Genomic DNA, 14,349 nt, shown 5'->3' with positions numbered 1-14,349 from the left:
TAATAACCTTGACTTTCTTGAATAGAGACAGGTTTTTTTTTTTTTTTTAGTGCCTTGAAGATGTTTCATTAAATTAATGATCATGTTGGCGGCAAGGTAAGCCTTTCTGCGGTCCTCTAGTTTACTCCCTGAAATAGTCCATAATTGATGATAGGGTCAGAAGCGCAGCAGCGTCGCAGCCTTGCTCTGTTGCTTTCAAAGGAAGGTGGCCTGGTTTCTATGGAGATGCTTCATTTCTTTCCCTTCTCTACAAATGGTGGAATGAAAGTAGGTGGAAGGAGCAGAACATGCCAGGATGTGTCTCCAGATTCTCATTAACGTAAATGCAACATTCGAGGAACCCTCCCCTGTACATCAATTATTATTCTTTGCCATCACTTTCATGTTGAGGTTGCTGTCAGTTTTTCACTGAAGCTGGTTGTGCAATTGACCAGGTTGATATTCATTAAAGACAATGGCTGTGTCCGAAATTGCAAACTTGCCTACTATGAAGTATGTGCAAAACGGTATGCGAGCCTACAGTAGTAGTAGGTCTGAATTCATAGTTTTGGAAAAACAGTAGGCGAGAAGTAGTGTGATTCTGTAGTGCGCATCCAATTGACTCCATGCTATCCCATAATGCCAAGCGAGAGACTTTTTGAATGGGATAGAACTGGAGCAACTGACACCGAAAGGTCTTGTGATAATGATAAATGACAGATGTAGAATGTCTGAGTTTTGTCGTCGATCTCAGTTATAAGAGCAACAAATAATAACTTGACTTCTAGTTGATCATTTGGAAAACTGGCAGAAGGTAGATTTTTCCAATGAATCATCTGTTGAACTGCATCCCAATCATCACAAATACTGCAGAAGACCTATTGGAACCCGCATGGACCCAAGATTCTCACAAAAATCAGTCAAGTTTGGTGAAGGAAAAATCATGGTTTGGGGTTACATTTAGTATGGGTGTGTGTGAGAGATCTGCAGAGTGGATGGCAACATCAACAGCCTGAGTTATCAAGACATTTGTGCTGCTCATTACATTACAAACCACAGGAGAGGGCAAATTTTTAAGCAGGATAGCGCTCATTCTCATACTTTAGCCTCCACTAGCCTTCCATAAAGTAAAGAAGGTCAAGGTGCTCCAGGATTGGCCAGCCCAGTCACCAGACATGAACATTATTGAGCATGTCTGGGGTAAGATAGAGGAGACATTGAAGAGGAATCCAAAGAATCCTGATGAATTCTGTGAGTCCTGCAGAAATGCTTTGTTTGCCATTCCAGATGACTTTATTAATAAGTTATTTGAGTCACTGCAGAGATGTATGGATGTAGTCGTCCAAGCACATGGGAGTCATACACAATATTCATTCTTTTCCACTATGACTTTATATTCTATACTGTACATTATTTTCTGTTAAGTGACAAGACTTTTGTCTAAGCAAGTCAGACCTTACTGTCCTAATTAAATAATTAAAAATCAAGGCATGATCATGTTTTATTTAGGTAAAGCGTAATCTAGATGCCTTTACCTTTCATATAAGCCACTTTTGATACCAAATGATTAACTAGAAGTCAAGTTATTATTTGTTGTTCCTAAAACTGGGATAGGCAACAAGACTTTTGTCAGGTAGTTTATATTAGCAGTGGTTCTCAACTTTTTACACCATGTACACCTCAGAAAAAATAGTCTCTCCAAGTACCACCATAATGACCAGCATTAAAAAAAGTAGCGTAGTAGGCCTAATTAATCAGCTACAGCTATGCACAGTTAAAAAACAAGGCATATTTATTCTTAATAAGAATATTTATCATGGTCATCTGGGTAGGGTTGCACCAGCTGATTGTAAGTTCTTTCTTAAACTGAAATCTAAAGTCCACACTAGTGGGCTTAGTAACTACTAGCTAGTTTGTAACTAAATTTGTTCTCACTTCTATTGCACCACATGTTGTTTGGGCAACCGTAGTTAGTAGGTTATAAGCTCTCCGTAAAGTCCCGCGTAGTCGCATTGAATGACGTAATATCCAATAAAAAGCATTTAAATCATTAAAATTCTGCAACTAATGCTTCTATTCATAACTGTCCTATGAAAATGAAATTATAAATTACATTCAAAAACTAGATTTTTTTTAATATCCTACACATGACAGAGAAAAGAGCAGGAAGAACATGGTCATGAAGAAATTCTCATTTTAATTGATGGAAACAATTAGCACAAAAAAACCTTTCATAATCCGAAAAACATGTGAGATTTGGGAGGAAATTAAGGCTGAGTAGAGGGAGAGCATTCTTCATTATCATCATGAGCTCCTCAATGTAAACTAATCTTCTCTTTCTACTGTTATACATGGGTCGAGGCTGCTGTAAAATATTTAGTTAGAACGTAACTTTACATTTAAACTAAGTTCAATAGTGCAACACAAAAATATTTAGAAATGTATAACTTTGTGTCCTTTAAGTCACAACTAGGCTACGTTTTATCTTGTGCACTGCTGGTGCAACCGGCCCCTGATCACATCAGTGTTGTCGTATGTGTCCCCGGGGTAAATGTGTGTTTACTTTTTTCCTTTTGATAATTAGTGATTCCTTTGCATACCTTTTAGTCTGTGTACCACCACATTTTGAGAAGCACTGCTATATAGAACATACTTTTCTAACGATCGTGTAGTATATTCAAATTCAGATGTACTACCTATACTAGTAGTAGGCGATTTTGGACGCATCCATAATATGTTCTACTATGCAGGAAATGGGCATTTTGCTCTCTGTGGGTTCAAACGAATCTCCAGCTGCAGTAATAATGTGGATTGTTTGTAGCTCATCGTGAACTCATCGCTGTCCCAGAGCTGTTTACCATTCACTGAGGCTGAGGAGGTTTCCTTTTATTTATTTTTTTATAGTGTGTGTCTCCTCCTGCATGGTGGTTTGTCTGTTCCTCTTGCTGGCCACTGTCCTTATCTCTTGCTTAACAGTGCCTATCCACATTTCAGCCGTTTAGCTTCCAGATGTATTTTCCCCATTCATTTTCTGCATAGGCATTTCAGAAGATAAGTCATAGAATTACTAGATTTGTTTTGGAGGGCAAAGAATAATTACATTATAAAAATAAATTCAGAAAAAAGTTTTAGATCGCAAAATAAAAGTCTTGAACATTTTGGGCAAAATTTTTTAAATTTTATTAATAATTATTTAAGAGAACACTTTAGCCCCTTTCAAACAGTGATGCCGGTAAATATCCGGAAAATTTCCAGGAGGAATTTACCGGTAAATTAAAAAAAAATGCTGTTCACATACTGTAGGCAAGGACATGATGGAATTTTTCTGGAAAAGACCATTCACACATCTATTCCAAAATACCGGTAAATTCTGACATCATTAACCAGAAATGAGATCTAAACAGCTGCGCTTGTATTTGTAAACATTTGATTACATTACAAACTCTATGGTGGGATAATTTTTGTGAACAACTTTGATGAAAACATGTGGAGAACCACTTTCACATGTCAAGATGTACATAATATGTGTGTGCGTCAACCAATTGAAGGAAGCAGAGCTTGAAGGTAAACAAACAACGGCTTATCATCTTATTGATATTTTTTCCACAGTTGGCATTAAGAAGGAACAGAAATGTTATCCGACTAACATCTAGCAGCTAAATGTGTCTGGAAAAATATTCAAAAGCTTTTATCTTCATAAACAGTGTGGACATGAATAAGTGTTCTAAATTGGCTAAAGTAGACGTCTCACGTCAGTGCGTTCTAAGCGTGAACGCGCTCTTTCCGGCAATTTTCCTTCTGCATTCACACAGCGCAGCATTCCAGCAAATTACCGGTAATGTTACAACTTCTCTTTCCGGAAAATAGCCGGAACAAATTTAACGGTATTTTCAAAAGGGCCTGTTCACACATACAGACCTTCCAGGAAAATTGCCGGTAATTTTCCGGAAAGGTCTGTATGTGTGAAAGGGGCTTTTTGTTTTGAATGTCAAAACAAATTTGAAATATACACATGATTCAAATGTAGGGGTTTTCTGTCAGTTGTATTTGTTTAAAAAAAAACACTGTTTTTCAGTAGAGATGTATTTAATCGATGAGAACTGACAGTCTGACAGTAATGACATAACTGTAAAAGTTGAACACAGCTATAATTTTATTCCCCTGCACATTAGAATTAGCCTATTTTAATTATTTTTTTGAAAAAAATATAATAATGACTCATTTATTTTTACCATGATTTACAGGTGTATTTAATCAATGAGAAATGACAGTTAATGACATCAAAACAATAAAAGTATAGTGTAGCTTTAATTTTTACTCCCATATATATTAGAATGTACCCCATATATCAGTCATTGATTTTCTTTTCGGATTAATCCCTTTATTAAACAGGGGTCGACACCTTACTTATCCAGCATATGTCTTACGCAGTGGATGCCCTTCCAGCTGCAGCCCATCACTGAGAAAAACCCATACTCTCATTCACACACATACACTACGGACAATTTAGCATATCCATTTCACCTATAGTGCATGTCTTTGGACTATGGGGGAAACCGGAGCACCCGGAGTAAACCCACGCGAACACGGAGACAACATGCAAACTCCACACAGAAATGCCAACTGGCCCAGCTGAGGCTCGAACCAGGGACCGTCTTGCTGTGAGGTGACAGCGCTACACACTGCGCCACCGCGCTGCCCACACCCTATATATTTGTAAATAAAAAATTTATAAATAATAATTACATTTTTAGAATGCTTCACAAAAGACGCACACACACACACACACACACACACACACACACACACACACACACAAATTCCATTCAGTAAATCAATATTTAGAACAAAAATGACATGAAGACTCTGATTTTAAAAATATGTAAAAGATTTAAATATTAAAAGACCTATTTAAAGGTCACATTGCAGCTTCAAAATGCATCAAGTTTTTTCTTATTTATTTTAAAGCTCAATAGTTTAGCCCAATCCTTCAGAAAGCACTTTAATTGCTTAATACATCATATATAAATAGCCTCAACAAGTTTGCAAAAACTAGAGTAGAGGATTGTTTATAATGTGCTTTGCAGTTATTTTTGGATGCTTTGACAAGCTTTCGATATACATTTAATATATTAATAATGATTTCCAGTTTTCAATTTTCTGCCACAAATTTCCGATGAAACATTGTTTTAGCCGATATTTCAGTGCCTGCTTATTATTGTTAATTTTCTCTCCTTTTTTTGCCTTTTCCTAAATGTGCTTAAAATAATTGGTAGCTAGTACATGTATAGCTAACAGACTTTACTAGAATCAAAGTCCTTTTAAGCCAAGTCATTTCACTCGGTGGAGTCATTTTTCTTTTATAAAGACTATGTTTTATACAGATTATAAAACCAAATAATTTTAGTTTTCCAGTTGACTTGGTTCATTTAAAAGCACAGATTCCAAGCTTTAAATGGGTATATTTCTTAATCCATCAAGCAAGTATTCTCTGAGATTCCAGTGGGTTTTTTTAACCACAAAACTATCGTGAAACCACAAGTCTGGTCCGAGCTTATCCCATGCAGAAACGTCAGTGTGTAGCGATCACTGATTGACTCCTGTACTAGTAACAGGGCTTTATTCGTCATATTGACCTTTACAGTTTTCTCCATTCAAAACTATACGAGTGACTAGAGCTGTACGATTCTGGGTAAAATTAAAATCGCGATTTTTATTTATTTATTTATTTATTTTTTGCTTAAAATAAAGATCACTATTTTCTCACGATTCTGTAGATGTAAAATAAAGGTTAATATGAGTCGGCAATTATTATTGCTTTTTCTCAAACACATGGTAAAACAACAATAATATTATGTGTAGGTCTACTAATTTCTATAAATAATTCTATTCTACTTATAATAATTCTGATGTTGAATTATGTTTGAGATCTAGGCTTATGCTTGCAATCTAACATACTTGCAATCTAACATTAATAGACATTTAATTCACTGGTAAAATGAACATTATATAGGCTAGAGTAGTTATACTGACACTGTAAACATTTATTTTCATGCACAACTGTGTGTTCGCTATGAAGGTAAAAATATATGAATTGCTTGTCGCAATCATAACTCTAAAATGCGATATGATTATTTAAATGATGTGCAAGCTTTCACTTTCATTTTCACTGATAAGTGCTGTTCATACTTAGCGCACGGCTCCCAAACGCTCACTCTGTGCCACAAACTGAATGTCATTTACAACTTTATCACCTGTTACTCACAGCCTATGCAGGTTCTGTTCACTAAAGTAGATGCGCACGCGTCTATCATTAAGTAGGGCGCATGCCCGCCCTCTCTGTGGTAACAGCTTATGGTCAGCAGCTCACGTCATGTGTGATTTTCCAGGCCGCGAATACAGCATTATATGAAGACAAAAATGACATTTTTAGGTGAATTATACCTTATAAATACAGTATGTGACTCTTTCAACATCATTTGGAGGTGTCCATGTCGCTGAGCAATGTATGTGAAACAATGAAAAGACTCGCGCAGCTCCCTTTGCTTCTCTCCTGAACTTGAAAATATGATTGACACAATCGTAAAAATGCTGGATTAAGTTCGTCTATGGGTTGAACCGAGGTCGCAATCTTTTTTTGATTAATTGTGCAGCTCTACAAGTGACACGTTTTGTGTATTCCATAGTCTTTGCTAGAATCCAGCAGTTCATCTAGTTTTCAAGATAACAGGTGAATGTCTTTACATGTCATCCCCATTTTACACACCTGCTTTTTTTGCTCAGCCCCAGAGCTTGTCTTTGGTCTGTCTTGAGTGGTTTGTACATAATAAAAAAAAAAAGGATGAATTTTTCAGATATTTTGAAAATCCATTTTCTTCAGGAACCCTTCTGTTAAGTCTGGCTGTTCATCCGAACCCCCCGCAGAACAAAGCACTCTGGGTTTCTTTGTGCGTTAGCTAATTTCTGGGAAAGGAGGGCAATCATTCAAAATATTAAAATCCCCGAATTCACCAGACGACTCTTAAAATTGCCTTTATGTTTGACAAAACAAAAATAACACTTTTGACCGTTAAACCTGCAGATGGCTTGTGACTAATTCTCTCCCAGCATGCTTTGTGCTAGATTTAAAGAGGGATTTAAAACTATAATCTGGCAAGGCCGTCCCAGTGTGTGAGGTATCGTGTCGCGCGGCAGCACGGCATTGAGCTCAGATCTTCAGATTTGCCTGTGTGTAAGTGTTTGTGTTAGCTTGTTTTCCTCTCTGGTCCCTCTCGAGTCTCGCAGGTTTTGCACCAGCTGTTGGCGAGTGCCAGTCGTAGGTGCGAAGATGGCAAAGAAGCGAGGGCTTTGAGGTTATACAAACGATGTTGGCACCTGGGTAATGAGCTTCACTCTGGGGACGCCTCATCTGCCAATCAGAGCACAGAGGAACATCTGTACATGACTACTTCAGATTCTCTGTGTCTTTGTTGCTCATGTATGACCTTGTGCTTTTACGAAAACAGCTGAGCTGAAAGCAGACTGAAGCGTCTCTTTAAATTCGACATGAAAGAGTGTTCGCAATCGTTTTTGCTTTTGTAATGAGATGTGATTTTTGAGAGAAATGAGGAAGAAAAAAAAAAAGTGGGTGGTGGCTGGCAGAATAGAGCCAGACTGCTGGAAATGAAAGATCGACAAGGAAGCTTGGTGACATCCAATGGAAATTGATTTTGAAATAACTTTGCAATAGTCTTTGCGATTAGTATTACATTTATTCAAAAATATATAATCATTATATATAGTTATATTATTATGGGCCATATTACATGAGTAGCAGTGCGATATGGCTGTATTTCGGCAGTGGTGGGAGGCGTACAATAGCTCTACGTTGCAGGCCGAGTGCCCCACCAGTGACATATACAGCCATCTTGCACTGCTACTCGTGTGATATTGCTTTTATACAACAGTTCGACGGCATAATCATGTTATAAAAAAGATCAAACACAGAGAGTGTCAAAAATCTTTTTGTACGAGGATCTACTTTCTTCCACCATTCATTTACATTAGCAGCTGACGGTCAGAACAGCAGTAACCGTTGCAGCTTCACAAACATCACTTTAGAGCTAGTATTTGAATGATTTTATAGCATAATATCTAAAGTGATGACAAAACAGGTGGATTTTGTGAATTTTGTTCACATTTTAAGATTATAAGGTTGACCGGCATGAAATTCCATCTCAGTCTACAGAGATTTCCCAATATTTCTCTGTTGCAATCGGAAGATCACAATAATTAACTCAGAAAAAGCCAAAGCAAAGCAAACACTACTAGATTATTATTGTATAAATACAGCACTACATCAAACAAAGAGATCAACTTAGAATGTCACTTGCCTGTTTTTTAATGATTTGTTCAGCTGTTTGTTCAAGAGTTTTTCTCCCTCTAAGGACTTATGATGCTGTCTCAGACGCCATCTTGTGGTGGAACATCAACCATAAATTTCTTTGCTCTGCTCAGTATGACAGGCTGATGGCCGCGAACACTAAAATAGGCACTATTCTTATAAATAAACTGCATAGTTGCAATCTAAACAATTACACTTTTGCCTAAAAAAGCCTCAAAAGTACATTATGTTGTCCAACAGCTGTGATATTTGTCAACTGTAGAGATTATTTCTCTGCTTGTAACTCTATGTGGGCGGAGTAATTTTTGTATTTATTATTTGTATATAATTTTTTAAATACATATAAAAAATTTAAAACAATACAGACAAAAAAGGAAACTCTACATTACAAAAATAAAAAAAAATCAATTAAAGGTAAAGTGAAAATTCGAAAAAAATGTGTTTCCAAAACATTTTTAAAAAAATGCAGTAATCATTTTCAAATAATTTGCCATGATTGTTTTATTTTGACGAGATGACATACATAAAAGGACTGTTTTTGATATGACTTTTTTCTGTGTTGCCAATGAAACAGTTAGCAGAACATATTGAACCAGTTGCTTTTCAGGTCAACACTGCTGTGTTTCATTTCTGAAGGAAGCTTTTATTTGTACTTTCAGTGATTGATTTGTTCATTCATAAATATACTTGCGTTGTTTCTCAATGAATCAGACATTTTGAACAAATTGTTTGAATGAGTAATTCTGTGAGTCACTCATTTAGGCTGTGTTTGTGCTATGTTTATCCACAACAAGCCTACATTAATAAATGTACCTGCACAAAAACACACTTAGCAATATATTGTTCCATTAATGTCATTGTAAATAAAACTAAAATATTGAGATTTTTTTTTGTTTTGTTTTGTCAGTGATGCACTTCCAATTTTTCAAGACTTAATATGAACACAATCACATTAAATCATATCACAATAACGATTTTTCCCCTAACTAGAATTTGTTTAGCGTTTTTGAACCATTCAGAATCAGGAAAAGGCATTAAAGTCAAACTGGATCAAAAATTGATGTCACGTCATAAAGGTTAGAAATTGATAATCCGTTTCTTTTTTCTAGTTTTCGCACTAGCTGAGGTACAGCTTGTTCTCTCCAGCCAATCCACTTGTTGGCAGTTATATTTCGAAAAGCTTTAGCAAGCATTTTTGCAGTTCTACCTACGTGGAGCTGATGTTTTAATCCTGGTTTTAATCCCTGAGGGAACGGCAGCAGCCAGACCCCCGACTCCTGGAGCATGACAAGGCCGCCGTTTAATCCTCACCCTCCTCACTGTTCAGGTTGAGGATCTCTCTGTCATTCGCCCCTCCAACACACGAAACCCTGCGGCCAACCTGCCCCATTCCCTAGCGAGGAGTACTGTGGATCTGATAACTCAAATTGAAAATGCCTGCTGAGGAGCTGCGATCCTGCCAGGCAAACTAGCGAACCTACAGGGCTGTTAAGAAACTCAGCTGGACCTGTCAGTCAGGGATGTAGACTAGGCAGTGCAGATGAGGACATGCGGGTTTGGGTGCACCGCAAGATATTTGGATGTGTTTGCTAATGCTGAGAATCACTGCATGAACTTGTTGTTTATTCAAAGAGAATAAATCCCACTAAGAAATGTCCGGATCATACATCGGGAACGGATTCAAAACAAATCGTTCATGTTTATTTTGCTTAAAGAATGTTATTTTACTTTTGATAGAGAAATTTGAATATTGCAATGTTATTAGTTGTAATAAATTAGCTAACTATACAAAATTGTATTGTATAGTTTGAAATATAGAGAATAAAAATATTAAAATGGATATACATGTATGAGATTAAAAGATTTTTGCTAAAAGCCTAAGGCACAACTGTGCAATAATCATGCTGTCTAATGCAGGCATCATGACATACAACACCTCTGAGGTGGATGGATTATCTCGCAAAAGGAGAAGTGCTCACTAATACAGATTTAGACATATGTGAACAGCATTTAAGAGAATATAAAAATAAAAGTTTGGACCAGTTCAGCTTATAAAAAATGGAAGCAAAAACAGTAGTGTTGTGTCTATATTTTTATTGAGTGTATATATTAAGGCTGCTCTATTGGAAAAATCTAACATTGCGCTTTTTCCATATTTTTTATGTTACAGCCTTATTCCAAAATGGATTAAATTAAAATTTATTTCCTCAAAATTCTACACACAATAGCCCATAATGACAATGTGAAAAAAAGAGTTTTTGAAATTATTGCAAATTTATAAAAAATAAAAAACCTGATAAATCACATGTACATAAGTATTCATAGCCTTTGCTCAATACTTTGTTGATGCATCTTTGGCAGCAATTACAGCCTCGTCTTTTTGAATATGATACCACAAGCTTGGCACACCTGTTTTTGTGGATTTTTGCCCATTCCTCTTTGCAGTACCTCTCAAGCTCTATCAGGTTGGATGGGAAGCGACGGTGTACAGCCATTTTCAGATCTCTCCAGAGATGTTCAATAGGATTCCTTCAGATGCCTTTTGGTAAATTCCAGGCGGGGAGTGGCTTCTGTCTGGCCACTCTACCGTACAGGCCTGATTGCTGGATTGCTGCACAGATGGTTGTCCTACTTTGAGGTTCTCTCTCCACAGAAGAACGCTGAAGCTCAGACGGAGTGACCATCGGGTTATTGATCATCTCTCTTATATTCCACTGTGCTCATTGGAGCTTTTAGAGCAGTAGAAATTTTTCGGTAACGTTCCTCAACCTTGTGCCTCAAGACAGTCCTTTCTCGGAGGTCTACAGACAATTTTTTTGTCTTCATGCTTGGTTTGTGCTTTGACATGCACTGTCAACCCTGGGACCTTATATAGATAGGTGTATGCCTTTTCAAATCATGTCCAATCAATTGAATTTACCACTGGTGAACTCCAATTAAGCTGCTGAAACAGTGGAATGTACCTGAGCTCAATTTGAAGCTTCACGGCAAAGGCTGTGAAAACTAATGTACATGTGATTTTTCAGGTTTTTTATTTGTAATAAATTTGCAACAATTTCAAAAAATCTTTTCACATTGTAATTATGGGGTATTGGGTGTAGAATGATGAGGAAAAAAATGAGTAAGTAACATACAAAAATGTGGAAAAAGTATAGTGCTATGAATGCTTTCCGGATGCACTGTACAGTATATGTATATATATATATATATATATATATATATATATATATATATATATATATATATATATATATATATATATATATATATATATATATATACTACGATATGAATAAATTTTCTCTATTTGGAAAGAATTTATAATTTTTATCTGCATGATGATATACAATCTACAAGCATAGATGCTTTAATGAAATAAGATATGAAATTGAGATAAACACTGATATATTGTTTTCTGCATCTAACAGTAGCCCCCTTCGTGCATACAGACATTCTGGTAGATTACCAGAAAGGGGTGATTTGTGAATGGGCTCTTTTTGAAAATATTGGTAAATTCCTTACGGCAAGTTTTCCGAAAAATAAGTTGTAACATTGCTGGTAATTTCCCAGAATGCTGCTCTGTGTGAATGCAGAAGAAAAATTGCCGGAACATGTTTCAATATAAAAGGTGTAAATTAATCAGATTTAGTTTCAAATGTACATACGACAGATAGAGGACAATGCAGAGACTTTGGCGAGCGAATCAAGGCAAAGGCAGGTTCTGCTTGACTTGTGTATTCAGCATTAAACTCCACTGTGTTATAGACATGATTGTTTTTATTGCATTAACTTATCATTAAAAAGTTATACTACATTAGTTAATACGATTCAAAGTAATGCTTTCTATTTATTTTTAAATATTATGAAATTAATTTCCCATGGCAATTTTAATGTAAAATAGTTTGGTATATTTATCTTTGGCCCACGGCTATCAATGATATTTGGTTTTTGGCCCTTCATACAAAAAAGTTTGGGCACCACTGGTGTAAACAAAGCTGTTTTTAGCTGCGGTTAGTGCCTCTGCCTTCAAATGGTAACTTTTTTTGGTCCGTCTCTGGGACAAAAGCAGGCACATGAACGCTAAAGTTTAAAACAGAAGTGAAATCATCAACCGTCAACTCCCTTTATGTTTACAAATACAAGTGCTGTCGTTTAGAGCTTATTTATGGTTAATGATGTCCGAATTTACCGGTATTTTGGAATTGATGTGTGAACTGTGAATGTTTTTTCCGGAAAGATTCTGGAACGTTCTTACCTGTGTGAACAGCACAGATTTTTAATTTACCGGTAAAGTCATTCCGGTAATTTTCCGGTATCACTGTGTGGGACTAGTATTCATGTGCAGTAATTAAATAATAAAAATAATTCAGTAAAATTAATTTTCTCACCTAGTGTGAGATTTCTGTTGAATCTAATGTATTAGACGCACCATTATCTTTGTTTCAGTCTTTCTGAAAATCCATGGTTAAATTGTGCCTTGTTGTAAACAATCTGCATTAAAATTTTGTGAACAAAGGACTAAACCATGTAAAAAAAAAAAAAAAAAAGGTCCAGGAGCATTTGTTGCCCATTTTTTGATGACAAATCTTATTAGAGGGCACCATGTACTTTTATTGTAAATCTGAAATACATTATTTAGGGTATGTTTTATTGTACGTTTCAGATATAAGTCCTCCTTGTACACATCTATAATAAGGCAGGGCTTGTTGTTCAAATCACCAAGTGAATCTCTGACCTAAACCCAATCAATACTGTTGTCAAAAGCAAAAATCGAGAAAAGTGCTCTGGACCAACCTTTACCAGACTCTAACCCTAGAGTTTGCATCATAGTATAATACTGTTCAAAGTGGCCTACTGAACAAACTGATCAAAATGTTTCAGTGCAGTTTCACAATGAAAAAAAAACATGCATTTCCAATTAATCTGTGTTGTTTTTTCCACAACTTGGTACTGCACAGTGCCTTATTGTCTTTAGGTCATGTTTTGTTTTTGCATAGATATGTGTTTTGCGTTATTTTATTTTTTTTAGGTGGGCAAATTTAGTTTTGTTAAAACACACAAAAAGTAACATTCAGTTTTCAAACAGCATGAGTTTAAGTAAATAGTAACATGGTTATTATTTTAGCTGTACTATCTCTTTAAAGGATGAAGCTAAGTTTAAAAAAAGGAGCAAGAAATGGATCTGGCCAGCGTCATGGTTGGTCTCCCCTCTCAGCAAACTTTCCTGTGCTATGGCAGCCAATTATATAGCCTTAGCCAGGCATTTGTTGTTTTGCGATGGATGTTGTTTGCGGTCTCTCAGAGGAAAGGCCCTCATTAGAGGAGCTGTTGGCTGGAAGGGTGGGTGGAGGTGTGGGACGACTAGACTGTGGGTCATGAGTCTTGCTTTAACACATCCAGAGTGCAGCACATGTTCATAAGTCTGGCGCAACCCAAATAAAAGTCCAAAGCAGCTGTGTTTTCGTCACACAGAATATGTTTTTCACACATGCCAGAGATGTATGGTTTGAATTTTAACCATTATTGTCTTGTTCAATTCTCTCACCATGCTCTCTTTGCTTTATTTATTCAGTCGAATCAAGGACTTTATTTGAACATGATGAATCATTGTTATCAGCAGGGTGCGAATTATACATTGACTATCAGGACGATCAAATTTTTTAGTAATGTTAGCTTGTGTACGCCTTCAGTAAATCAAATGTATGTATTTATTTATATTACATCTTATTTATTAATAAACACATTCAAGTTTTCAGTGTTTTGTGGGATATTTGGTTTGTTCTGACCTACAGTATCCTCTGATTAGCTATTATTAGATTACAAGGATTGGCAAAAAAAAAAATCACAACATTGTGCATTTAATTAAATTAGAATAATACATAATCACATACAGTTGAAGTCCCCTGCCAAGATACTAGTATTCAGCTTAAAGTGCAATTTAAATGCTTAACTATTACATAACAGTAGTTCGTTCTGTAGACTAATGA

The 14,349-nt window shown here is 36.1% G+C and overlaps 1 protein-coding gene across 3 annotated transcripts in view; it reads left to right on the top strand.

Moving 5' to 3' along the window:
* The window catches only part of chchd6a (coiled-coil-helix-coiled-coil-helix domain containing 6a), a 133,685-nt gene that overhangs the window by 67,537 nt on the left and 51,799 nt on the right, over positions 1 to 14,349 (top strand). The window lies entirely within an intron of this gene.

This window comes from Danio aesculapii, chromosome 23, assembly GCF_903798145.1.
Source record: "Danio aesculapii chromosome 23, fDanAes4.1, whole genome shotgun sequence".
Lineage (NCBI taxonomy): Eukaryota > Metazoa > Chordata > Actinopteri > Cypriniformes > Danionidae > Danio > Danio aesculapii.
Note: the sequence above shows the minus strand (reverse complement) of the source record. Positions and strands in the feature narration are given on the sequence as shown.